Below are 27302 nucleotides of genomic sequence, written 5' to 3'. Positions count from 1 at the left end.
TTACTATAAGGTACTGTACCATATGTGATACATCACTTTAAATGTTGCTCTATAATGTGCTCTGTCTGTGACATATGGCATCTAAAACATGTTCAACAAAATATTAAACAAACTAAACAAAAAAATCAAAAAAGTAGTTAAAAATATCAAATGCAGTTAAGCAGTATGTGCATATTTGCATATCTCGCACAGGGTTATAAAACACTACTCTCTACCACAGCAGCACATAAGACGTATGGCAAGAACCAACTATACCAATATAGAGCACCTTAGCCAGGAAAAATGGAGAACCTGGAGGAAAAAAAAAACACAGACATGGGCAACATGTACAAACTCCACCTAGACAATGATTGAGAATGTGAGCATTGTCTCCTGCAGCGATAGTCACTGTGCCAACTAACTAATTTATTAATATATCCAAAGTAATCAAAAATGGTGAATCATTCCATTTTAAGAAACAATGTGCCAACGATTGTGGTGTGGCATTTTCTAATCACCAACTAATCAATTGCACATTTTGACAGCACCAGGTTCTAATGATCTGGTTAGCCAATTTGAAAGTTGGATGGGTGTATAAAATATCTTATACATGTCAGCTTAAATAAATAATAACCCTGGAAAAGAAAGAGGGTGTATTCAAATTTCCGCTCAACAGCTTTGTAAACCACCATGTTATAAAACTAGAAATAAAAGGCAAGAAAAGAAAAATGCACAAACCTACTCACAGCTGGCCTTTAAATATGACATTTCTACCTTCTCTAAATTTTTTAGCTGTTAAAAAAACCAAGTTGCCCTTGTTTACACTTTTCCAACCTAAAATCTGTATTAATAAAACAGTAAAGATCTGTGTGTCCAGTCCCTTTGAGCAATCTGATTTATCAGTTTGGAATTGGTGATGAAAGAGGAAGTGACAGTGTAGGATGCACAAGGAGCATAGTAAAGGTATATGAGGCATGCTGAGGGAGTTGCATTTAAAGATGGGAAGTATAAAACCGGACAGGAGGTGAGAAAGGTGCCTTGAAAATAAAAACAGAGTCTGAAAAGCAAACTTTAAGGGAAAACACTCAAGAGAGGGAACACCGGTGAAGAGACGTACACATACACGCACAAATACAGAGGGAAGGAGCAGAAGGTACCCGTAGAGCAGGAGAAAGAGTTATTTACAAATATTTGTTATTATCAGTCTTCAACAGGCACTATGGCTATTATGTAAATTGCATTATACTGTGCTCATAAAACATCTCAAGTCGAGACTCACTATTGAAAATAATTTCTCAGATCATTTAATTTAACTCAGAGACTGGGTGTTGTTGCCTATCATGGCAGCAGGATGTCAGGGGACTAGTCTAACACAGAGCTGCTTCACAGCCATGGACACATATACTGTATATTAATTACCATGTATTACTACTTTATTGTTCCTTCATAACTATAGGGCCCTTATCTCAAGTATTGACCCATCATTGTGCGGAATATGTACATTCGCCTATGTGTGATTAGTTTATGTTTGTGTACTCTAGTTTTCCCACGCATCTCAAAGATGTGCAGGCTGGACCGATTGCCGTCTGCAACTTGGTTCTAAAGGGGATACTGTTAGAGTACTTTACGATGGACCATTGCCCTATTTCTGCCTTGCCACAGGACTCTGCTGGCATTGGATCTGGTTCCTAATGATTCTGTACTGAAATAAGCTAGCTTACAAAATGATCTTACACTTCATATTTCCTATTTGTATTTGGTCAGATGTTCCTAGAATGATATTTTTTATTTTCATAACATTTACAGTAAGCATACATAAAGAACTTACTCTGGAAAAAAATCAGAATTTCTACTTTATCACTGATTTACATAGTTTAGGATTCAGAGAGCATAATTTGACCACTTTCAAAGTGATATTTATGGGTATATTTCTTTCAGGATCTGGGTCCATGGACATGATAAGCCAAACATGAATCATTCTTAATGAGGCCTGGTAAAATTGTTAGTATAGTAAAATTCTACCACGTTCTTCATTTTGTTTTCGGAAATTGTGCTGTAAAAAGATAACTACTGCACATTGTCACAGACGGCTGGGGTTCTTACCTGGCTGGGACACCTAAAAAGACCGGAAGGTGGCAAAAAAAGCTTATGGGTCACGAGGGGGCAACCACCCTGGATAAAAAGAGGACCACAGGAAAGGAACAAAAAGATTTTAACCCGTTGGGACCCATGGCCAACGCCAGGGGGCACCTCAAGCCTCATCAGACCTAGAGAACTGTCACTTCCGCCACACCAGGCAAGATGGCGGATTAACCTGCCAGGGACGCCCGGAATGCTTCCAGGGCAAAGGGCAGCACTTCCGCCACACCAGGAAGTGCTGCAGCCACCTGGAACACATCCGGGAGGGAATAAAAGGGACCACCCTCTTACACTCGAGGAGCTAGAGTCGGGAGTGGGAGCAGGACGAAGCTCCCAGGAGAAGACAGGCGGCCAAGGACAGAGAGAAAGAAGCCCATAGAGTGGTGATTATTGCTGTGAGCATTGTGTCCTGTGTTTGGGACTTTATTCATGTATTTGGAGGTGTGTAATAAAAGTGTGACTTTTATAAAGATGTGGTCTCCGACTGGTGGTGTCCGGGCAAGTCTCACAACATATACACCTAGGAATGTACTGTGATGAGGTCAAAAATTTGAAATCCTAACTTTATGCAGGGAAGGTCTTGTGTGTGACACAGGTTTTTTTTTTCTTTTTTAAATTCTGCTACTATCCCCTTAGTTGCAAGAAATAGTAAATTATAAACTACGTTCATTTTGAAAGGCAGGTTTGTGATTGTATCTTCTCTCACCTTTGATAAATAATATAAAAGTTAAATGACTGTTGTAAGTGCCCTAAGAGGAAGGACAGGCATCACGGCTAAGATGGAGGATAATTCTTGACTGGATGGTAGGCTATAGTGGAAGGACAGACTAGCATGCCAGCTGGAAGAGGAAACAGCTTCTTTCCTATCCAGATTTATATAAAGGATGGACCAGCAGAAGCTGGAGGCCAGGAGCAGTTCCATCCCTAATAAAGCAGTCTGCAGTGGTTCTTCCATTTGGACACCCACAAGGGTACATGGGCATTGGAGTCTGGAAGTGCAGCCCTGCCTGTGTCCCTTGGAGGCGTTAGAGGACGCTGTCAAAGGAGGACCTCCCTGGTTTCCATATGGCATGGAAGCGCTGCCTCTGCCTCCTGACTCTTATTCAGATGTGGCAGTGACACTCAACTGGAGGCAGAAGGAGGAAGAGAATTTGTTGTTTGAGTATTTTGACTAGTGCTTGTTTTGAAAAGTGTTGGTGAAAAATCTAACTTTTTATCTGAACCTGGAATTGTGTTGATTGAAATTGTGTCTGAGGTTTGAGGGCGCAGTAGCACCCCCAAATGGTCATACTGTCTATGCAGACTAAGAGTTAGGTCTTGTCCATCATTCCTTTTGCAGTAAAATAATGATACATGTATCTGGAGTTTATTGTATGTCCTGCACAAAAGTTAATATTTTATTGAATACATCTTGTCACTATATTTTATAAAAGTGTTTTTTGTTTGAATAGTAATATGTCAAGGCCAAATCTTTAATTTTTATTAATTTATCAATAAGAATTCCTTTTTATTATTGTGACATTTTCTATATTTTTATTTGAGCATTTTTTTTCTCATTTTATACTACTGAAAGGATTCAAATTCCGTGGAATTTAACCAAGCAGTGAGGCTCTTCTCCTGAGTAAGGATTTCAGTGTAATATCAAGTTTACAGAAAGGAAGTTTGAATTTAAATATCCATTGTAGCTTACTGTGAACAATGAGCCAAATCAATCTTGTTTAGCTCACTGGACTTCAAAGGTCAATGCAGCTCTTATTGTAGGGGATCCATTACTCAAAACTATTAGTTACAATAATAATGAAAAGAGAAGTGGCCAGTATGAGTGGGATCAGGAACAATTCTAAGCTGATTCTTTTTCTTTTATGAGTAGGGCCCAGCCAATTTCACACATGAAAAGTACTGACACTTTTGAATGATTCCTTGTTATTAAGCATTTTATTACTGAGGCAGAAAGATTATGAGCATGTTCAAAGAAGGGGTCAGTCAGAGACTAGTTCACAGACAAAGAAGGGGAAAATTACCTCAATGATTAAGTATCTGTATGTGTGTGTGTGAAGGAAATCCTTAAAGTCAAAGCAGTATTGGAAGGGTCAAGTTCATTTAGTAGTTAAGCTTGTAGGCTGTACAACTGAACTGAAACAAAGGGAAATGGCAGTTCAACCACCACTCAAAGTCAAAAAGGCAAATAAAAAATGACCCATTTGCTTTATAAAATGCAGCACTAGTACAGTGTTGTCTGCTGGCTCAAAATGCAGTCTGCAAGACATTCACACAGTCATAAAGACGGTAAGTACAGAGGCCCTGAGGGGACATTGTGTAATTTGTTTGTGGTAATATTACATGGGCACCAGATACTTTCAAGTGTGCACCAAATATTATCACATGTTTAGCAGATTTAACTTGGGAATCGTTATCATAAACGTGATAAGCAAAACTGTCGTAATACGGTTTAACGATCTGCTTTGCTCTTTAAATATCATACTTTGTTCTGCACATTGTAGTAGATGATTTCATACACCAAGAAGTAGTCAGTGGATTTGACTAAGGTATTTAAGTTTGGCCTGGCAAAACACTTCTCCTTTTAGCAAAGACATTTGTCTTGTCACAAAACAATGACAATTAAAGTAGCTCGATGCGATTTAGTTCTTTAGAGTATATGTGAAATATCACAATCCACTGATGTAGATAAGCGAGTGTACAAAGTTTCCCAGAGTATTGAATTAATGTGCCTGCACTAGACTGGGTAACATTCACTGGCAATCAAAATATGGAATATGAATGTCTTTCATTAGCTGTGCAAATAAGAAGCTGGCTGCAAGCTAATAAATAGCTGCAAGTAGTTAGCTAACTAATTTCATTACTTTTTACTAAACAGCAGAGCAGTGGTTAATATTGTTGCTTTGTAGATCCAGTGGCCTGGACTTGAATGCTTACCTTTATGAATTCATCAAAATCTATTTTTACAGTGTGTTTCTGTGCATAACATCAAACTATTAAGCAGTACATTTTATTTTACAGGAAATTATGTATAGGCACAAGCAACAGTAGATGAGCAGTAGATTAATTCCCAGAAAAAAAAAGTTCTTTCAGCCATGGAAAAAAGTATTTAATAGCCATGTTAGCTTATATTTATACATAATCGTATTCAAGCAAGCAGTAGTATATACTTACTAGTTGCTTATGTAATTTTTTTATCCCTGTTTTAAAAATGCATATTAAACATGAATTTTTAAAAATATTTTAGGGATGTAAATGTTTAGAAATATGTAGGTGATTCATAAAATTAAGTATGAAACCTTAGTTTTCTAATGCATTTTTTTCCAGGGTCTACCAAGATTATTGTAAATAAGGCAGAACCAAGCTCAGAGTGAAGAACAGGTGGGATACAAAACCAGGAAAGAGAACAAGATCAGCAAATCAAGTATTTTTTTGGTTCAAAGAAAGAATGAAAGTCAAAACCCTGAGCAGAATTCAGTATCCAAACTAACCAAGAAAAAAGCCTTAACCAAAATAAACATGGGGGCGTGCACACACACACACGCCCACACGCACACACCAAAAATTTGTTTTGAAAATCCCAAAAATAGAATATCCAGAGGCTAAACCTCCATCTTTATATGCTGGCAGTGATGATGTCACACATCACCAGGTCAGGTCACATGACCAAAAACAACCACAAAGGTAGTTGCCGAAATGAGATATGATCTCATCAAAATGGACGCAGCATGATGACTCTTCTCACAAAATGAAAGACAAGTAAACGCAAGCATAAACTCAAAATGACACATGAAACTGATGCAAAAACTAATAAAACAAGATTCACAATTCTAACCAAAGATTCGATTTTGCTGTTTGCTATTGAGCAACATTAAAATGTCAAACTGCAAGACAAATTCTACAGATCCTTCTGAATCTGTAAAGAATACAAAACAAAATATGACTGATTCAATAACTACACAACTGTAAATGAAGAGTGTCCTCTTTCTGTCTTTTATGGTTGTGAGGACAGAATTGATGGTATGTATGTAAGTAATAGAAACATCATTTGATTGAACAAGATATTTCGTATGCTCTTTTTATAGGGATTAGCAAATCTACATCATGGCCTCCATGATTTCACATGTAATTTGTGTCTCAAACTCAGTAAACACATAGCCTCATAGCAACGAAAAGCAGTAAAATGCTCATGTGGCACTAAATTATAGATGACAATTACTAGCTGGTGTTTGGGACATTGGAGAAACTTGGGGCACCAGACAAAACCAATGCAGATACTACAGAAAACTCCACACAGAGTATACACATCAAGATTCAAATTCCATACCAGTTGTAATATGTCTTACAAAGGTATATTTCTCATAGTAATTTGTAGACTACAATACAATTAAACATTCATTAGTTCATTCATTTTTAAACATTTATAATCAAATTTAGGGTTGGAGGATGAAGCTTACAGTGCTAAATTAGACAGGCTCACATCCACACTCACTCACATCAGAAAAATTTCAGCTTGCCAGTTATGCATACCCTTCAGCCAGAAAACATAAGTATGATGCATGTATTTGGTGACTAAGTAGCCATGTTTAGAGAACTACAACTGAGAGTAAAACATCTGTACCAATGCATTATTGATCATTATAGAAGAATAGTTGGGCTATTAAGCAAAATATTATTTCAACAAAATATAATGATATAAATTAGTTGCGCAGAAATTCACCCTTAGTCATTGCTACAAAATTATATATGTTGTCAACACAAAAAAGATATGGCCATAAATATTTTAATTCATTTCAACAACACAGTTAAATAAAGCATCACTTTGTTGTCAGTATCCGCATGAAGTTTCTAGTGTGAATACTGCACTACCTTACCACCAGCCTGTAGAAGTTCACCCCAGATACCACTGATCCATTTAGCCTTCCCTACCCTCAGCTGGATCACATCCTGTCCAATCTCAATGAGGTTGGGTGGTTCAAGGCTAATTGGAGGATCAGCCTCAAGAACCATAGACCCAGAGATCAGCTTTAAACAGCTTCTTAAAGTAGACACTCCAGCAGGTCACAACTGCAACGTCATCAGTAAGTACCGTTCCATCACCCACCCTAACTGCAACTCTCTGAAGTACAGATTCAGATGTGCATAATGTTTTGATTCCTCTGTAAGCAGGATTAGTCTAACAAATGCCTCCTTATCTGCCCAAAGAGACCTCGCAGCCATCCTTCTCGGTTCCTGGTAGAGACAAGAGTTGTCATCAATCAATTTACTGCGACTCCTCTTGATAATATCCACGGTGTCCTGTGAGATGAAATACCTTCTTCTGGGAACACTGGCAATACCAACACAAATGTCAGTAACATTCAGGGTCTCCTCATGGATTGTCTCCCACATCACATTAGAATTAGTACTCAAGTCTTCAAGTTTCTCACACAACCTGTGTGCAAACTCATTAGAAACAGCCTCATCTTGAAGTCCAGCCTTAATATCCTAGCAGGTGGGTAGCCTACTGGACTTAAGTTGGAATAGCAACAAGTCTGTGGTCAGAATTCACAAACTGGGCACTTCTGTAGACCCTCTTTAGGAGCCTCCAATGTCTACCCACAATGATGTGATCAATCTCCTTTACCACACCAGCAGTATTGGAGTACCAAGTCCAATAATACTGCTCAGGATGCTTGAACTAGTATGTTAACTCTTTTTTGACACTATTCTGTAATATCTTGGTTATACTATGGAACACCTACAAGACTTAGGAGTTCACTGCACAATACATTAATAATAAATCCCTTTATGGTGGGTTAATTAATATAGAAGACGTATTGAAATATCTTTTTTAGATTTCTCAGGACTGTAATCAGTAGTGCTTACATTATTAACTTCAAAGAGGTCTTAAGTACAGTAATGTAAATAAAGGTATCTAATATACTGTGTAATTTCCATGTACACTAGAGCTCCATACTATGGTAAATACTTCATAATTTCTTCAGTAACTAAAAAATGGTTTAAATCTTTCTGCTTACATTTTACTTCCGCATGTTATCATTAAACTTTCACTGGTCTGACCTCTTTGTTTCTGTTAGCTGGATGTTATTCTGTTTGTGCTGAAGTTGAGCTCCTGTCATATGCTTACAGGTGTACAAGTCTATCTCACCTTGACTGGGAACTCAAATGAGATAATCAGCTTATAATATTATGTTGACAGATGGAACTGACTTTGGAAAAATGTCTTTCTTAGTAGACTGTGAGGTGGATAAAGTTCAAGACGTTACTTCAACACTGTTGTCTGATGCCCTTCCAGTAATCAATAAGTTAGCATCATTTGAAATGTAAGCATGTCATTTTGCCGACTTTATTTATGAGGATGACATTTCAGTTTCATGAAAATTCTATACTAAAATCAAATCATAAACTTAATCAAATATGGTAAAACTATGCGGCTTATAATTACAAACAGAATTAACCTATTTTAATAACAATAATATATAACTATAATAACTATAATATAAAGTTTAGCAAAAGTTAACTACATGAAAAGGACAATACATACAATTTATGTTGGATTGTATTAATGATAGACTGACATTGATCATAATAAAATAACATCACTCCATACCAATGCAAACTTGGAGAATATGTAGGACAGAATTCTGTTTGCCAGTATACAATGCATGTGAATTGCTAAAAATCAGTCCATATGTCATTTATTAGCACACACAAAAGTTCATGTCACTGGGTTGGGTTAGTTTTAGCAAAAATGGGAAAGACAAACAAAAAATTACAACTTACAATCTGTAGGTTGTTTTAATTATAGACTAAAAAGGTTGGCTAATAGTGTTGTGACAATGGGCCTAATAAACAGATCTAAAAACTCCAAATATTCCTGGCTCGGAATTCTAAAACATCAGAAAGACTGACCTGTAAATCCCAAATGGGAGAAGGGAACTGTATAAAACCCTGGCCTAAAGAACAAACAGAGTTCCTTATAATAATAATAATAATAAAAAACCAAAAAAGGTGCTTATGAATCTTCAAAAGAAATCCAAAAAGGAGAGCCAAACAACACAAACATTAGCTGCTGCCTTTATATAGGGTGCCCTGCCAACTTGGGCTCAGCATATAAAGGACAAAGAAGATACTTAACAGAATTAATGTTTATAATAATAATATAATTTTAAAAACTAAATATAATTTTAAAAAATAACAAATATCAGGACCTAACATAACCAAAAATAGTCATAAAAATAAACGTAAAACAATAAAGCAGAAAGCAGGGATGGAGCCTGGAATAACGATAACAAATACTGAGACCATATTAGAGCTTACAAGGTCTTGTTTTGCTCAACTTCTCCTACATGGTCAAAGGAAAATGCCTTTATATGCAGATAGCTCCTTTAGAGCACAAGACAAGCACAATTCTACTGAATAAAATAAACAGATTACAGCACAAAGCCTTCTGCTCAAAAGTGAGTGCCCGTCTATACTGGTGGCTCCTATTGTGTACATTTTAAAGACATGTATATTACATTAACTGCAGTGGGCTGCTGCCCTGCCCGGGGATTTGTTCCTGTCTTGCACCCTGTGTTGGCTGGGATTGGCTCCAGCAGACCCCCGTGACCCTGTGTTAGGATATAGCGGGTTGGATAATGGATGGATGGATGAATATTACATTAATCAGTGATTTTAAGATGGCCCTGTATGTGGTAGAGTGGGGGTCCATGAGTGAGTATTCTGTTTAATGGGCTGTCATCCAGCCTAAAGCTGCTTCTACCTCAGGCCTGCTGTTTTTTGAAACTTTGTAAAGCATGGTAGAAAATGGAATGGGATGGATGTGTCCTGAATCAGGGTTTTTAAACCTCAAGAACTATTGTTTTTTGGGTACTTCATTTTTCCTACTTTTGAAAGGTTATGACAATAACATCATTTTGACACCAAATTGGATATGTTGCTTTTCACAGACACTGTCTTTTGTGCTTGGTTCTCATTGCTGCAGCCGTAGAAATAAAGCCATTTGTTGCTGGTCATGTGGCTTGATGTTATCATGCCATTCCTATTTAGAGTGATGCTACACAGTTTCTGACATCCAAACCTTGAAAATTAAACAAGCACTTAATGACTAAGGAATTCCAGTTATGGTTAGTACCATATGCCAACATTATTTTTGACTTTGATTTTTGTATTGATGATTTGCTCTTTTGTTTATTCTGTTACTAATGACCCCAGACTGTTTCCAGACTATATTTTTTGCCTTCTCCATTTTGTCCCATTTATCTCTTGATCCTTTCTGGCTCAATATTTTTCCTAGGACACTTTTTTCCTCTTGGTTATTCATTAATGTGTTTATTTGTTTTATAGTTACTTTTGTTGGTTTGAATTATTATTTTTTTACATTAAGTATTTTCGTTGATGACTGTAATTAAGTACCATTAATTTACATGTCTGATATTCCTTGTGCTTTGTGGATTGGAGCCCCAGGGGGTGGGGCCACCCTGGCATCACCATTTCTGAGCCCTCCCTCCGGCTATTTAACCAGAACAGAAAAGCTTCAGAAATAGAGAATCATTCAGTTTGTAAAGGAATTTGTAAGTACTGTTGTTCTCTTTGAATGTTCTGTTTTTCTTGTTTTATTGTGCTTCCTACATTGGGTTATCTCTTCTGGATTGTGTCTTTGGATTTGTTTGGTGTAGGATTGCCTTTTAGGCAACTCCTTGTTGCCTATTTTTGACTTTTTGGGCCTTTCCTTGTATTTTTCAAATTTTTAGTTAATATATTAATAAAGTTGGGCGGCACGGTGGCGCAGTGGTAGCGCTGCTGCCTCGCAGTTAGGAGACCCGGGTTCACTTCCCGGGTCCTCCCTGTGTGGAGTTTGCATGTTCTCCCCGTGTCTGCGGGTTTCCTCCGGCGCCCGGTTTCCTCCCACAATCCAAAGACATGCAGGTTAGGTGGATTGGTGATTCTAAATTGGCCCTAGTGTGTGCTTGGTGTGTGTTTGTGTGTGTTCTGCGGTGGGTTGGCACCCTGCCCAGGATTGGTTCCTGCCTTGTGCCCTGTGTTGGCTGGGATTGGCTCCAGCGGACCCCCGTGACCCTATTCGGATTCAGCGGGTTAGAAAATGGATGGATGGATATTAATAAAGTTGCTTTGTTTTTCCTTTTGTACACAAGTTTATTGTCCTTTCTCCTCTTGTGGGGCTTTTGTTATATTTTGGAGCATTTCTATTTCATTTCCTGGCTTGCTAGCAGGCAGCAGTTTTGAGAAAAGCTGAATTTGTGTTGAGTCGATTTGGACACACTGGATAGGCTATGGTCCTTATAATTGTAGCAAAGAAGTGTAACACTGTTATCAAGAATCATAAAATCTATCCATGTCCCACTGTTATGACTATAAAAACCAAAGCACTTCAGAAAAGAAAAAAAGAATTGAACAATATCAATATCATCAATACTAAAATTCACATTGCGATAGCAGAACTGCACTTCAACAATAGAGAAAACCTGAGTGCCAGGTTTATAAATTAACTTTATCGAAAAAGAATGCTTATCATACAGATAAACTATCATATGATACTAATATCATACAGATATCATTAAATACCCCCAAATCTGCAAAATGACAAAGAAACCTATATGCATACATACTGTATATCAACATCAACCAAAAGGCAATTAACAAAACAATATAGCAAATGAATATAGGTGCAAAGTGCTAGATTCTGGATGGAAAGGACAATTGATAAACCACTAATTTGAATATCTCAAACATTAAAAAAACAACTAATTTAAAGTCCTTGGCTTTACAGTGTATGTCTGATTGAAAGATCAAATCTTGCTATTGTTCAAATAAAGAGTCAATATCCTGTCTCCAATGGCAGATTGTTGATTATAGTGTTAGCACTTATCTGCTACAGTTACGGTTTCTTCCTAAGCAAGTGTGGATTTACAGGTATATTCCTGATAGTTAGGTTCAAGTTGGTTATGGCTCTGCCTTTATGGTCCTTTTAGGAGGTCTTGCACCCATTTTGCTATGTTTGGGACTCCAAAACTCTCAGTGCCCATCACAGGATCTAGTATATATACATTAACAATAAATTTCTGAGAGACATGTGTACTTTATCCATAGTCCCTTTTTTACTTATTATACATTGTAAATGTCTATGTAAAAAAGTGACTGAGATCATAATAAATAATGGAATGTTATCTATACTAATAAAAGGCAAAGCCCTCACTGACTGACTGACTCACTCATCACTAATTCTCCAACTTCCTGTGTAGGTAGAAGGCTGAAATTTGGCAGGCTCATTCCTTACAGGTTACTTACAAAAGTTAAGCAGGTTTCATTTCAAATTATATGCGTAACGGTCATAATTGAGTCATACGTACATATATACGTCCATAGCCTGCAGCTCAATCGCCGTGTGAGGCGGCATTGTGTCCCCCATCCCCATGCCTCCCACGTAATTGACTGCCTGCCCATATAAGGCCATCCGTAAATGCTGTTGCAAAATACTCGCAGAAAAATCCACAAGTTAATAGACATACTGTTGCTAAATACTTGCAGGCAAATTCACAACTTAATAGAGATGCTGCCACTAAATACTCGCAGGCAAATCCACAAGTTCATAGACACGCTGCCGCTAAATATTCCCAGGCAAATCCACAAGTTAATACCGGGAATGCCTGTTAAACATCTTAGATTCAGGAGTAGCGATTTAGGTAGTGAGATGTCTATCGAGGTGCTCACCATCGATCAAAGAACTGTCACTTACCGAGTGGTTTCCATGCCCGGAGATGCCGCCTGCCTTTTCCATTCTCTGTGTTACATATTGCACTGACATATCAGGCTCAATCTTGATATCTGGAGGAACACTGTGTCTTATGTATTGAATGACTGGGACAGGTTCAAGGTGTGGACTGATGACGGTACAGAAGATAATTATACTACACAGGAGCACTATAAGAGTGAAATGCTTAAGCCCTTCACCTATGCTTCTGCATGTGAGTTGATGGCTGCCGCTGAATTGTTCGGTTGTCGCTTTCAAGTCTACCGAAATGGCCAAATATTTTACACCTTTGGAGAACCGCCAATTGCTCTTAAACATCTTAGATTCACAGGTGACGATTTCAGTAGTAGACACTTTGATGTTTATGAATGTTTCAACTCTCAAAAGCTGGATGTGAAGTTATCGATGAAGCTGGTTGTATGCTTACAACGCTTGACAGATGCCGAATGTCACTTCAACACAAGTCCTGCAAATACTAACGTAATTGAAACAAACCATGAAACTCAAACCGATTATGACAGCAGCAATCCAAGCTGTGAGAAAACAGTAAAAAGGAGGCGTGTCAGACATCGTGGTACATTTTCTGATGCAGCTAAACGGAAACAACTTTGTGACGCTGCTGCCAAATACTCACAGAAAAATCCACAAGTTAATAGACATGCTGTTGCTGAATACTCGCTGGCAAATCCACAAGTTCATAGAGACGCTGTTGCTAAATACTCGCAGGCAATTCCACAACTTAATACCGGGAATGCCTGTTAAACATCTTAGATTTACGAGTACGAGTCACAGTATGTGACTTGAACACAACACGTCCTCCAAATACTAACCTGATTGAAAGAAATAATGATAATCAAATCCTTGATGACAGCAACACTCATTACAGTGACAAAACAATTACATTGACAATCATGTTACGTTATTTTTAAAATGTTTCCTTTTCTTTTTCATAACTTATTTAACACACTACTTCTCTGCTGCGAAGTACAGGTATTTTGCTAGTTAACCATATAATAATATTTCAGTACTAGAATAATGTTTTACTTGGTCCAAGAAGGGCTCAAGAACTGTAAATTATGAAGTGAACCACTCAAGTACACATGGAGTGGACAGCTTAAACATGTCAGCTCTGTACCAACACAATTATGTATGGGAAAAGACAGCAACTGACAGAGCCAGAGTAACATACCAGCACAAGGTCTAAAACACTTCTCTATTCATTAAACTCTTGGAGTAAAGCAGAGACAGGCGAAAAGTAGGCAATGAAAACAGATATATCTAAGACAAGTAAGAAACAAACAGAGGTTATTATACCAACATGACAGTTTTTTTGTCATCCTCATCTGATTTTTTAATATAGAAAAAAAAGCATAACAAAATTTCCGAACAAAGAATTTTTTTGTATATAAAACCAAGAAAATGCACTATTTTCATAATAGCTTACATGTAGTTTCCCAGTTTAAGTATGTGAATATAATAAAACAACACAATGTGTAATGTCAGTCCCCATGATGTCATTGATATGCTATGACATGAAAAAAACAAAGAAACAAAAAAGAAAACTTTAAACACAGATAAACAACCCAATGTGAAAAACGTTTAAGTACTCCCTAGGTCTCAACTGTACATCTAGGACATGGTCCGCCAGCACATCCTACAGGCTTAGGATAGTGTCTACTGTACTCTTAAACGGGTGCAGAGAAGCAGGGCATTTTGAAGGGGCTAAACAGCAGTCTTACGGATATTATCAGTACTGTTAAACTGAACTAATCACTTCTTCCCCATTTTCTGTACTAACCTAAAGCTCTTTTATTTTTCATGGACTTCACATTTACCGGTAAGTTGAAAACACTAAAGACAATATGAGTTTATATAAGGTACCCTGGTTTGATTCCCAGGGCAGTCAAAAACCTGTGTGGAGTCTGCATGTTATCTCAATTTCTGTGTTATTCTTCTGCATGTACTGGAGTTTCATTTTACATTAAAAAAACATGTAATTTAAGCTGACTCGCGTATTTAAAAAATCATACTTTTGGTAATTGCTATGTTTTAAATCTGAAACAATAATAAAAGCTTATTGAGGTATGTGAAGAACAGGGCTAAGGAAACACTAGGTTAATGATGGCAATGTCATGATTTCTCTGAAATTTTATATTTCTTTTCATTCTTTTTTTACTATACTTGTATACATAGTGTTCTATGTGATTTTTTTTTATTTCTGCTTCTTTATATATACAGTGGGATGCAAAACTTTGGGCAACCTTGTTAATAGTCATTATTTTTCTGTATAAATCATTGGTTGTTAAAAAATAAAAAATGTCAGTTAAATATATCATATAGGAGACACACACAGTGATATTTGAGAAGTGAAATGAAGTTTATTGGATTTACAGAAAGTGTGCAATAATTGTTCAAACAAAATCAGGCAGGTGCATAAATTTGGGCACCTTTGTCATTTTATTGATTCCAAAACTTTTAGAAGTAATTATTGGAACTCAAATTGGCTTGGTAAGCTCAGTGACCCCTGACCTACATACACAGGTGAATCCTGTAACGAGAAAGAGTATTTAAGGGGGTCAATTGTAAGTTTCCCTCCTCCTTTAATTTTCTCTGAAGAGTAGCAACATGGGGGTCACAAAACAACTCTCAAATGACCTGAAGACAAAGATTGTTCACCATCATGGTTTAGGGAAGGATACAGAAAGCTGTCCCAGAGATTTAAGCTGTCTGTTTCCACAGTTAGGAACATATTGAGGAAATGGAAGACCACAGGCTCAGTTCAAGTTAAGGCTCAAGTGGCAGACCAAGAAAGATTTCGGATAGACAGAAGCAATAATGGTGAGAACAGTCAGAGTCAACCCACAGACCAGCACCAAAGACCTACAACATCATCTTGCAGCAGATGGAGTCACTGTGCATCGCTCAACCATTCGCGACTTTACACAAGGAGATGCTGTATGCGAGAGTGATGCAGAGGAAGCCTTTTCTCCACCCACAGCACAAACAGAGCCGCTTGAGGTATGCTCAAGCACATTTGGACAAGCCAGCTTCATTTTGGAATAAGGTGCTGTGGACTGATGAAACTAAAATTGAGTTATTTGGGCATAACAAGGGCGTTATGCATGGAGGAAAAAGAACACAGCATTCCAAGAAAACACCTGCTACCTACAGTAAAATATGGTGGTGGTTCCATCATGCTGTGGGGCTGTGTGGCCAGTGCAGGGACTGGGAATCTTGTCAAAGTTGAGGGACGCATGGATTCCACTCAGTATCAGCAGATTCTGGAGACCAATGTCCAGGAATCAGTGACAAAGCTGAAGCTGCGCCGGGCTGGATCTTTCAACAAGACAACGACCAAACACTGCTCAAAATCCACTAAGGCATTCATGCAGAGGAACAAGTACAACGTTCTGAATGGCCATCTCAGTCCCCAGACCTGAATATAATTGAAAATCTGTGGTGTGAGTTAAAGAGAGCTGTCCATGCTCGGAAGCCATCAAACCTGAATGAACTAGAGATGTTTTGTAAAGAGGAATGGTCCAAAATACCTTCAACCACAATCCAGACTCTCATTGGAACCTACAGGAAGTGTTTAGAGGCTGTAATTTCTGCAAAAGGCGGATCTACTAAATATTGATTTCATTTCTTTTTTTGGTGCCCAAATTTATGCACCTGCCTGATTTTGTTTGAACAATTATTGCACACTTTCTGTAAATCCAATAAACTTCATTTCACTTCTCAAATATCACTGTGTGTGTCTCCTATATGATATATTTAACTGACATTTTTATCGTAACAACCAACGATTTATACAGGAAAATAATGACTATTAACAAGGTTGCCCAAACTTTTGCATCCCACTGTATATATATATACATACAGTATATATATATATATATATATACATACAGTATATATATATATATATATATATATATATATATATATATACATACATATATACTGTATATATATATTGCACATAATATAGAAGTATATACTGTAGTGCTATGGGTGGCTGTTCCAGGGTCTATCTTGTCGTTTGTAGGTTTCTCTCTTATGTTAATAATCTTTTCAGTTATTTAATCTTTATTTTTCAAGTTGTTGTGCTCTGTTAATGTCTCTGGAGGCAATACTTTATATAAGGACAAAATGAAACCTTAAAATAGAAAAAGCAGCCCAACTACCAGTCTGGAGTTTCTTCCTTCATCTGTTTTGTAGCATTCTCCGACCATTATATTTCAGCTTAACAACCATATTTTGCATTCATGTACTGGCAGTTTCCGGAGCTCTATTTACATGAGTAAATAAAACTACTTTCATTTTTCTTCTTATTCATGAGATGAAAAATAATGACCATTTTCAAATAATTACAGCTAGAGTTTATTAGTAAAAGCACATTGTATTGTCTGCTGTAGTACCTGCTCATGTTCTATAGAAGGCAATTTTCTGTTCAAGTGCTCTATCAATTCTTTAGGTCCTAAACGACATATTTAATTAAAAGTTTTGAAATAATAACTGAATTATTTTTTTTTATTTTGCATTAAAATTAATTTTGCCGAAATCAAATTATTAATGTTAAAGAAACAAGCTATTTTTGTCTTTTCTGTATACTAATGACACACTCAATGTCCTTTGATTAAACATTTGCAAATTTGGTAGGCACTTGATTATAATTATCCATTTTAATTATCTCCTGTGCTACATTTTTGAGTAGACATTGGTATACAGATGCACTGTTATTTAAGATGCATGAATAATATTTAATTAAACTGAATTTTAAAAACATTACTGAGGCCCTCCTTTGCCCCTCATTTTAATTTCCAAGTTAATTATGACATTTTTGATACTTGTATCACTAATGTTCAACTTGGAATCTGCATTTAGAAAGATATCAAAACAGTCTCTTGTAATCAAGTAATATAAAACTAGAGAAAAAATTGTTCATATAAAATACATTTTAAAAATGTCAAACACATCTGTCATTATATGCATAAGCTGCTATAATCACAACAGTGTATCATGCAAATTTCTAATCACATGAGGGAAGTAAAATATTTTGGAGAGACAGGATATTATAATATTTAATTTATAATCATGTTATATGACAGAATTAAATATGAAAAGATACCTAAAACCACACAAAATTACTGACAATAATAGCCAGTATAGCCACTTTCTTCCCTGCTTAACATCTGGTGGCCAGAGAACCAACTTTATCAACTGTTTGCTTTGAGAAGTGGAATTTTTCACTAAGATAACAAACTTACAATGAATTTCTCAGTGTGAAAATCCGCATATTTTATAATTTTGGCTCAATGAGGTATTCAAAGTATATTTATATGCTTTCCAGATGTTGTTATTCAACACTAGCCGTCCCCCGCGGCTCCGCCCACATAGTACTGAAACAGGACAATCTTACTGTAAAAATCAATAAACAAACAGATATCGCTGGTTAAGTGGAGGCAAGGTCCCCTCCAAAACACTGCCAGAGGTACAGTGATTCGAAAAGAGGTTGACAAGTGAGTGAGGAGGGCCCTGCCTGGCTCCCTACTTCCCCCTCCCCTCGGCCCACAGCCTCTGTCTTGGATTATTGCGAATAAATCGGTCCTGCAAATTGATGATACCTATCTCGATGAGAAAAGTCACAAAATCAACCGTAATGTTCAAGCAAATTATAGAAAAAACACGAATCCGTTAAGTGGTTCTCTCATGAAAAGCAGACAGACAGACAGATGCTGGATTTTATATACATAGAGATGTGGAACCGTTATCTAAATGCTTATTGCTGATTTAAACTAAGAATACCATATGTCTCCAATATACCAAAATTAACTGTCCCTAACCCTGACTCATTTAACAAACGTCTCCTCAAAGGTAAAGTACTTGTAAAGTTCTTCTAAATTGATTGTAATTTTGATATGGTATGCATGACTAAAATAGAAACCTACATTTTGCTGCATTAAGTGAAGCTACTTAATCTCAATATGATTACTGCAGTTTGTAGTTGAGGTCATAGCAGAGGTCCAATTGTTATTGTAAGAACCAGCTTGAACATATAATATGCAACTTTTGAATGTCTATTATCCTTGTATTCAAAGCTCTGACACAGCAAACAAATGTTGAAATTATTCTAAATACTGTTCCCTCCAAAAGCACTAAAAATTTTGATGAACTGTTGACTTAATAGTCAAAGAAAGGGACCTGGTGATATTTTTGCACTCTTCAACACTCAACATTTAGTGATAATAGTCTCCCATCTATCAGTGTCTTTCTGGCAGCAGTTGAACTTGACATAGTCTTCTGCTGCTGCAGCTCATTCACTTCAAAGTCACACATTGTCTGTTCAGACATGCTTTTCTGGATAGCACTGCTACCAAGAGTTGCTGTTCAAGTATTTATGGTGCTTCCATTATATTCAGTAAGCCTGATCATTCTCCTCTGACCTCCCTCGTTACTAAAGTCTTTTTGTTCACAGACATGTCACTTTCTAGATGTTGTTTGTTTTTTGTTCCATTATCTGTAAACTGTGGTTTGTAATAACATTTCTTAAATGCTGGAACAACCCTCACTTGCATTAACAATGTTACCATTATCAAAGATGCTCAGATTAAGTATCTTACCTAATGTTTGTTCATGTCTGTAAACTGTGTATAGTAGAGTTTAGGCCATATAACTGAATGTTTGGACAGGCTATTGGTATTAACAAGCTGGTTGACCTAAATTGTAGCTAAAGAGTGTATTTCTCAACTGTAAAGCGTACTTCTGAGCTTTGATCCTTCCCTGACTGTTTTTAATCTTTTTAAAGCTGGGAACTTTGTGTTAAATACAATGACCTCAGCAACACAGGCTATCCTTTAATGTAAGTCACTAGCTGTGCTACCTGCCTAAGACGGGTTAATCAACATAGATTGCAGCATTCATGTTTGTAGTGCACCATCTATTGGTATGTATTTTGTAATCTATGCAGTATTAAAATACATTGCATTTTTCATTCCAACAGATGGCACATCACAAACATTTGTAATAATAAAATGCATTACTACAAATACTTGTGATGCGCCATCTGCTACAATGACAGACACATAGCAACCAGACAGACACAATAGGAAGACAATATCACAACGTTTTACTAAATGACTGAAATGATTTTGTGAGGTTTTTAAATACATCACTGCTAAAACTGCCTCTGCAACTCCAGTTTCAAGCTTATGTACAACCCTGCAACCTTTTAGATGTTGTAGACTAATTTTCATTTAAAATCATATTATCTCTTAACAGTGAAACAATATAGTGTATTTTGGCTACGTGTTTTGTGATGTTCATAGAATATTTTACATCCCTACTTTTTAAAGTACTTCACAAATTCACACTGTACATGTCCAAAAGTTAATACTAAAAAGAGCAAGAGGGGAAGTTAACGTACAGAACAGTTAAAAAAATGATTTCACCATAAAATAAGTGGCATTTTCATATTTTTAGACAAAAAAATATTTTTGCCTTATTATATGACATTACAATATTTTGGAAATGATAGGGTACCATAGCTCTCACAGGCTTATCCAGTATCGTTGTAGTTAATAACTTAATATAGTTGTGAGTTTCAGGTAGCAGTTTGTGTAAAATAGATTCACCTTGTAACAGCATAGACTCATAAACTACTAGCCATGTAAGCCCGTGCTGTAAAAAGCCTGGGGTCCTAGAAACTATTGAAATCATCAGAAAAAAAACTGAAATGTAGAGATGTTAAGTAATTGAAAGGAACTACTCTGGGCATCTCTCTCCTAGAAGGATTCATATTGCCGATATGCCTTTACCCCAACTCCACCTCTTACTTCCGGGCTGGACAGACAAAGGTTATTATAGCTAACGAAAACTAAAATCAAAACTGAAACTATTATTAAGAAAACATTTTGATAAACTGAAATAAAATAATTAACAAAACTGAAATGAAAAACTAAAACTAAACTGAAACTATTAAAGTAGCTGGAAAGACTAACTGAAATAAAATAATTTACTAAAACATAATTTTAGTTTTCGTTTTTGAATAAATTTTCTTGCCGTTAGTTTTTAACCCTTATAACATTTAACTCAAAAACTGAAAGCCATCCACCACGAGCTGCCTGCATGTATTCATCCAGTGATTATCGGCTGGTGATGGAGGGCGGGTGTTCACACAACATTTTCAGTGACAGAGCAAGCTGAATACGCATGTAAAGCATGTGGAATAGAAAGCTATTTATGTGCCGCCTTTCTTTGCACTTGTTGTATATCAAGATGTAATTCAAATGCCTGAAATTGAATGTGCTGCTCAACAAAAACTTTACCATATGGACAGAAAAATCACGAGTGAGTAATATTTCAGTTTATTTCTCATGTGCCTATTTTTTGTTGACAGTAATTCACCTTTGTTGATAGTAGAGAAAGTATACTAATCATGAAAAAATTAGACCTCGACATTTTGATGAATCTTGACATTTTCAAACTCCGAGTCTGAAAATACCGTTTTTTGGAATTGTGTCTCTGTGTGTGTGTATAAACACAATATCTCAAAAATGCAACTAGATAGATGAATGAAATTTGGCATGTGGTTTTTACACCAAAACTGTAAATCTGTATCAACTTTTGGGCCAAATCCAGTTAACCAGAAGTGGTACTTTACCTGAGCACATACTCGATTTTTTTTTAATTCATGCAGCTGCAGAGTCCGATTTATTCAACTTTACTTTTATAATAATTGCTCAATATATTATTAATTTGATTTGATTTGTTGTTGATGGTTCTTTAATGTACATAATATAATCATTGTCTTGCGGTTTACACCTTAAATATCCATCCCCATATCTGAGTACAGTAATCCTTCGCTATATAGCGCTTCGACTTTCGCGGCTTCACTCCATCGCGGATTTTAAATGTAAGCATATCTAAATATATATCACGGATTTTTCGCTGGTTCGCGGATTTCTGTGGACAATGGGTCTTTTAATTTATGGTACATGCTTCCTCAGTTTGTTTACCCAGTTAATTTCATACAAGGGACGCTATTGGCAGATGGCTGAAAAGCTACCCAATCAGAGCACGTATTACATATTAAATAAAACTCCTCAATGATATATGATATGCTTCCCACGCGGTGCTTCGCACACTTCAAAACTCTAACAGCCCATATTGATTTTTGATTGTTTGCTTTTCTCTGTGTCTCACTCTCTGAGAAATACAGGCAGATACTCTCTGAATACCATTCTCTGCTCCTGACGGAGGGGTGTGAGCAGAGGGCTGTTTGCTTAGAAGATATGGACGCACCTGTAAAAATGCTGAAAGACTACCTTCACATTGATCCCTTCATTGCGGCCACTTTATCTCGGGTACTTCATATACTTAAAAGCCCAACAACCCTATTGATTTTTGATTGTTTACATTTCTCTCTCTCTCTGACATTCTCTGCTCCTGACGGCACTCCTTTGAAGAGGAACATATGTTTGCATTCTTTTAATTGTGAGAAAGAACTGTCATCTCTGTCTTGTCATGAAGCACAGTTTAAACCTTTGACTAAAGGGTGTTATTTCATGTCTAGAGGGCTCTAATAATGTTAAAAAATGTATTTAGAAGGTCGTAAATAGGTTTTCTATGCTCTAACTGCGAAAATAGTAGATTTATAAATAAAGAATCCTACTTCGTAGAAATTCATTTACCTGTCTGGAGCAGATTAACCGCAATAAACGAGGGTTTACTGTATAATTGTGCGGAGAATATTTATAAACAGTGTGGGAGAGTTTCTAAGGGCTTAAAAGTATATAAAAATAACCATACAAACATATGGTTTCTACTTCGCGGATTTTCCGGAACGCAACCCCACGATCAAGGAAGGATTACTGTATAATCATTTTCTTGTGGTTTAATCCTCAAATATCCATCCCCATATCTGAGTACACGAGAAAGTCTTAGGGAGACCACTCCCGATTTTTGAAAATAAAGCGGCACTGATCGAGAGACTGACAAGGTCATCATTCAAGATCTGCATATTGTTGCAGACCAATCACTGTTGCTTTAAAAATGTCGTTTAACAACGAAGCGATACAAACCTTGTAAAATTCCTGAGCTGGCAAGTGACCTACAGGTTGCCCAGAGGGACCTCTCATGGTCTGGAATCCCTACAGATTTTATTTTTTTTCTCCAGCCATCTGGAGTTTTTTTTTTGTTTGTTTTTTCTGTCCACCCTGGCCATAGGACCTTACTTATTCTATGTTAATTAATGTTGACTTATTTTTATTTTTTACTGTGTCTTCTATTTTTCTATTCTCCATTTTGTAAAGCACTTTGAGCTACATTTTTTTTGTATGAAAATGTGCTATATAAATAAATGTTGTTGTTGGGGGAGGAGAGTCTGCCAAGTGGTGAAAAGCTAAACATACTAAATTGTTTTTGTATTTATTCTATATTTATTAATTCATTTTTTTAGTTCATATTCACAGCTCAAAATACCTGATATTGTGAAAATAATCCAGTAGCAGAATTATGCTTTAAAATATATGTCCCCATTTTTTCCAATGTTTTTCTCTCACTCTCAAATCAGATAGTTGAAATATAATTTCTTGTTGTTCTTTACATCAGCCATATCATACATATTGCATACCAGGGATTTTTCCTTCCTTGCATCTAAATCTGCTTGGATAGGCTCCAAGTTCCTGTGATCCTGCTCTGGATAAACAGTTTAGATAATATATAAATTGTTCTTAATCTCAGATGCTGTCTATGTCATTTTGTGCCTGTCCATACTCTTTTATTACCTGCTCATGCTCTCCTCATTAAGGGTTTACCATTCTTATACAAGGGCTATTCAAGTCTCACTGTCCCTAACCTTCACACTACATGCTTGTTTTTCTTTGGTTTCCCTCAATACAGCTAGGCGGGGTCTGCATACTCATTCATGCCTAAGAGCCCTGTTCTTCCTTAACCCCCGTGATTTTCATGGTCATACCTGTCAGAACACAGTAGAATCTCTTTTCTTATTTTTTTATGTTTCCAAGCTTGCAGGTGCAAAACTGCCTATAAAAATGTCTATAAATTGTTTGTGCCTGAGATGGAATCAGAGATCAATATGACTGGTAGAGAATAACAAAGCCCAATGTTTGAGATTTTTGAATGAAATATTGAAGACATTTATTATAAGCACATTATCATTGGAGCAGGATACATTGAGTGTTGTAGACATTTAGAGTAAAAATCCCTCACACCTTAAAATTCACCTAAAGTTCATTACAAATTGGCCCATTCTGAGCAATAAAAGGAAAAGAAAAAAAGTGCCTATAGTTATCACAGATTTCTTCCAGCATGAATGACATACAAAATATTTTAAAAATTATAAAATTGTGCATAATTGTTCATATTCAGTACCCGGTTTTGATTATGCTTGTTTTTATCAGACAAAAACAAAACCAACTAGTAATGTGTGTTGTGTAGTGTAGCAAGCTTCCACTAACATTAAATTCATATTATATCCAAACCCGTTAAGTGTATAGTTCTGTCTCATTGTGACACAAAAACTAAAATCCATAGTAGCTCTTTAACCATACTATAATTACTAAAACTAAAACTGAAAATAATATACATGAAAATAAAATAGAAATGTCTTTGTAAAATAAAAATTAAACTAAAACTAAAAATACACGATGAAGGAAAACTAAAACTAAACTGAATTTCCAAGTAAGGTAAAAAAAATGTAGAAATAAAAAATAATATAAAAAGGCAAAACTATAATAACGTTGGGACAGACACACAAACTTCCATGCGTAAGACGTTTATATATAAGATGTTGTAGGAGCTGCAAAAAAAACCGCTTCTCATTGTCCTGTCACCACAGCATCTGTGTCATCAATTTTCACAATAATGTGTCATTTGTTAAGTTTTTCTTAATATGATTATTAAAACAAGACAAAACAATTTTAGGTTTAAATAACATTTTGGATGTGTACTTCAGAAGTGAAAAACAAATCTCATAGTAAAAGTGCAATTTAGTCTATACATCTCTATTAAATATATATATATATATATATATATATATAAACATTTGTAAAAAAAATCTAAACAAAGCACTCAGCTGCCTTATTAATTTCACCTTCTAATTGTTATAGTAAATTATAAACTTCTAGCAAGAAGGAACCAGCATAAATTGTAAAGCACATTGGACTTGCCTCAACGGAATGAGATTTTATACATAGCCAATCAAGTGTATTTTGCAGCAACCAGCCTAAAAATGTAACAAAGCATCATCATTACTAAATAAATATAATTTTTAAGGAATAACTGTTTTTGGATTTTAAATAGTTAAAAAATGTAATTCCCAAATATTCTGCTCAAGTACCATAATGAAAGTAAATGTAATTCTGGTAACACTGGTTTAACTTTGATTTTTATTTTTGGTTACGATTCTGTCTAGTCAATTTAGTTACATTTTGACTTCCGTGGCTTTCCTGATCCTTGCTTTGTCTTTTTCACCACATTATTCCTTGCTGCAATCGCTTGGTTATTTGCAGATCACTTTGCCTTTTTCCTGTCTAAAGCACAATAATTGTAACTTATGATATTATTGTGCTAGTGCTATAAAACATAATGGCAGAAGTGTCCAGATATCAATTGAAAGACATGATGTTGGACAGGCTGAAAGGGGTTTCTAAAAACAAATACTTACAGTGTAGGGTTTTAATTTTGACTTTTTATGTTTCTCTACTTTTTATCTTGGACTTAGCTTTGGATTGTGTGTTTTTATACTATTTGTTAAAGTATTTTACTGTCTAGTTGTCATTTTTTGTATTTGTAGGAATTTGTTTCTAATGGCTATTATTATATCACCAGTAACGGCGCACTAACGTGCAGTGAGTACACTTGACTTGAGAATTCATAGTTTTCCTACTCTTTCTCTGTACGTTTAGCATTTGTTTGCTCAGAGGTTGATGCACTTGCTGCTCCCTGAGAAGCTCTTCTTTTCTCCACCCTAGTGGCCTGCTTGTTCTCTTCTTTCATCAGCATCTTTTCGCATTAAAACTGATTAAGCCAGTGTTTGTGTTGCAATTACTTAGTACGTTTTCCTTAATTTTTCACTTAAGCTGGCACTTAAGTCTTCAATCTGCCTCAAGAATAATTTAAGATATGAAGAGGTAGGGGAAGTGATGGCAAAGGTGGTGTAGAATGAGAATGGTGCCTGTACGCATGCGCCGCATGGCTGCCCTGCTGCCGAGAGTTGATTCTACAATCTAATAAAATAAAAATAAAAAGAGGAATAACCTTGGAGGTCAATCATCACCCCGAAATCGGATAGTAGACGTCACACAGTATACGTGTACCAAATGTCAGGTCAATAGGTCAAACGGTTTGCTAGCTACAGGTGATTTCAAATCCTGGACAGACAAATGGACAGTCATGGTAGTGTATTATATAAGAAGAAAGATTCTGTTATTTTGTTTATCTTTTTCTCATCATTTTTGTTTACTACATGCATTATTTTGCCTGTTTTGTTGATGGTAACTGGGCTCCATTGCCATCATATAACCCCCAGTAGTTGTATCATTTGACATCATCTTCAGGGGGGTATTTAAGATGGGGTTGTACTGCTTACTGCATTCAGTGTTCAAGGTTTTACATTCTCTAAGAAAAGAAAACAATTGTGGTGCTAGGAGTGGGTTTAAAATACTTTTAGGGCCTTAGATTTTCATATGGTGCTTTTACTTTGTGTTTATGGTATTATGCTTTGTCAAATGAATGTTGTCTTGACCTCCTGGTCCTTTGGCATAAGCATAAATTATCAGTTTCAATTTTTGTTTTGACACATTTCTCAGAAAATTCATTATTAGCAGAACAGTTAGGCCTGTCTACTTACATTTTCATAAGGATGTAGTCAATCCAAAAGAAATACACTTTACCCATATTATAAATCTTGAATGACCTCTGAAGTAAGCGTGTTGAGAAGAAAATAGTGCATAAAGAGCTTATATCTGTTTCAGATTCAAATTAAGTATGCCATTTCTGAAAATAAAGTTGAGAATGGGCCTGTTTAAACAGTATGTACAAAAACCAATAGAAAGCTGAAAATCTATTCAAGATTTAATTTACACTGTTTTAATAGTATATCACATCAGCCAATTGAGAACTTAGTAGAACGTGGGCTTAATTCACAGCTTATTCTGTGGTTGCTCAATTTTCAAAATAAATGCAATGTAAAAGTGTATTTACACTTTTAATCAGTTATACTCTTAATAGTGTCCCAAACAAGTCTTAACTGGCATAGCTAGATCAATATAAACAAATTGAACTTCTAACATACTGCATGTAAATACATGTTTTGGTTATCTGATGCATTGTACTGTATATATACAAGTTTGTTTCTGTTTATTGGTAGATCATGGGTTCAAGTCCT

General features: G+C 36.1%; 1 pseudogene; it reads right to left on the bottom strand.

The window, feature by feature from the left end:
* LOC120534583 overlaps window positions 1-7125 on the bottom strand; it is a 44931-nt pseudogene extending 37806 nt beyond the window's left edge.
* Between the last annotated feature and the right edge of the window lie 20177 nt (window positions 7126-27302).

The sequence above is a fragment of the Polypterus senegalus genome, chromosome 8, assembly GCF_016835505.1.
Source record: "Polypterus senegalus isolate Bchr_013 chromosome 8, ASM1683550v1, whole genome shotgun sequence".
In the NCBI taxonomy this organism is placed as follows: domain Eukaryota; kingdom Metazoa; phylum Chordata; class Cladistia; order Polypteriformes; family Polypteridae; genus Polypterus; species Polypterus senegalus.
Note: the sequence above shows the minus strand (reverse complement) of the source record. Positions and strands in the feature narration are given on the sequence as shown.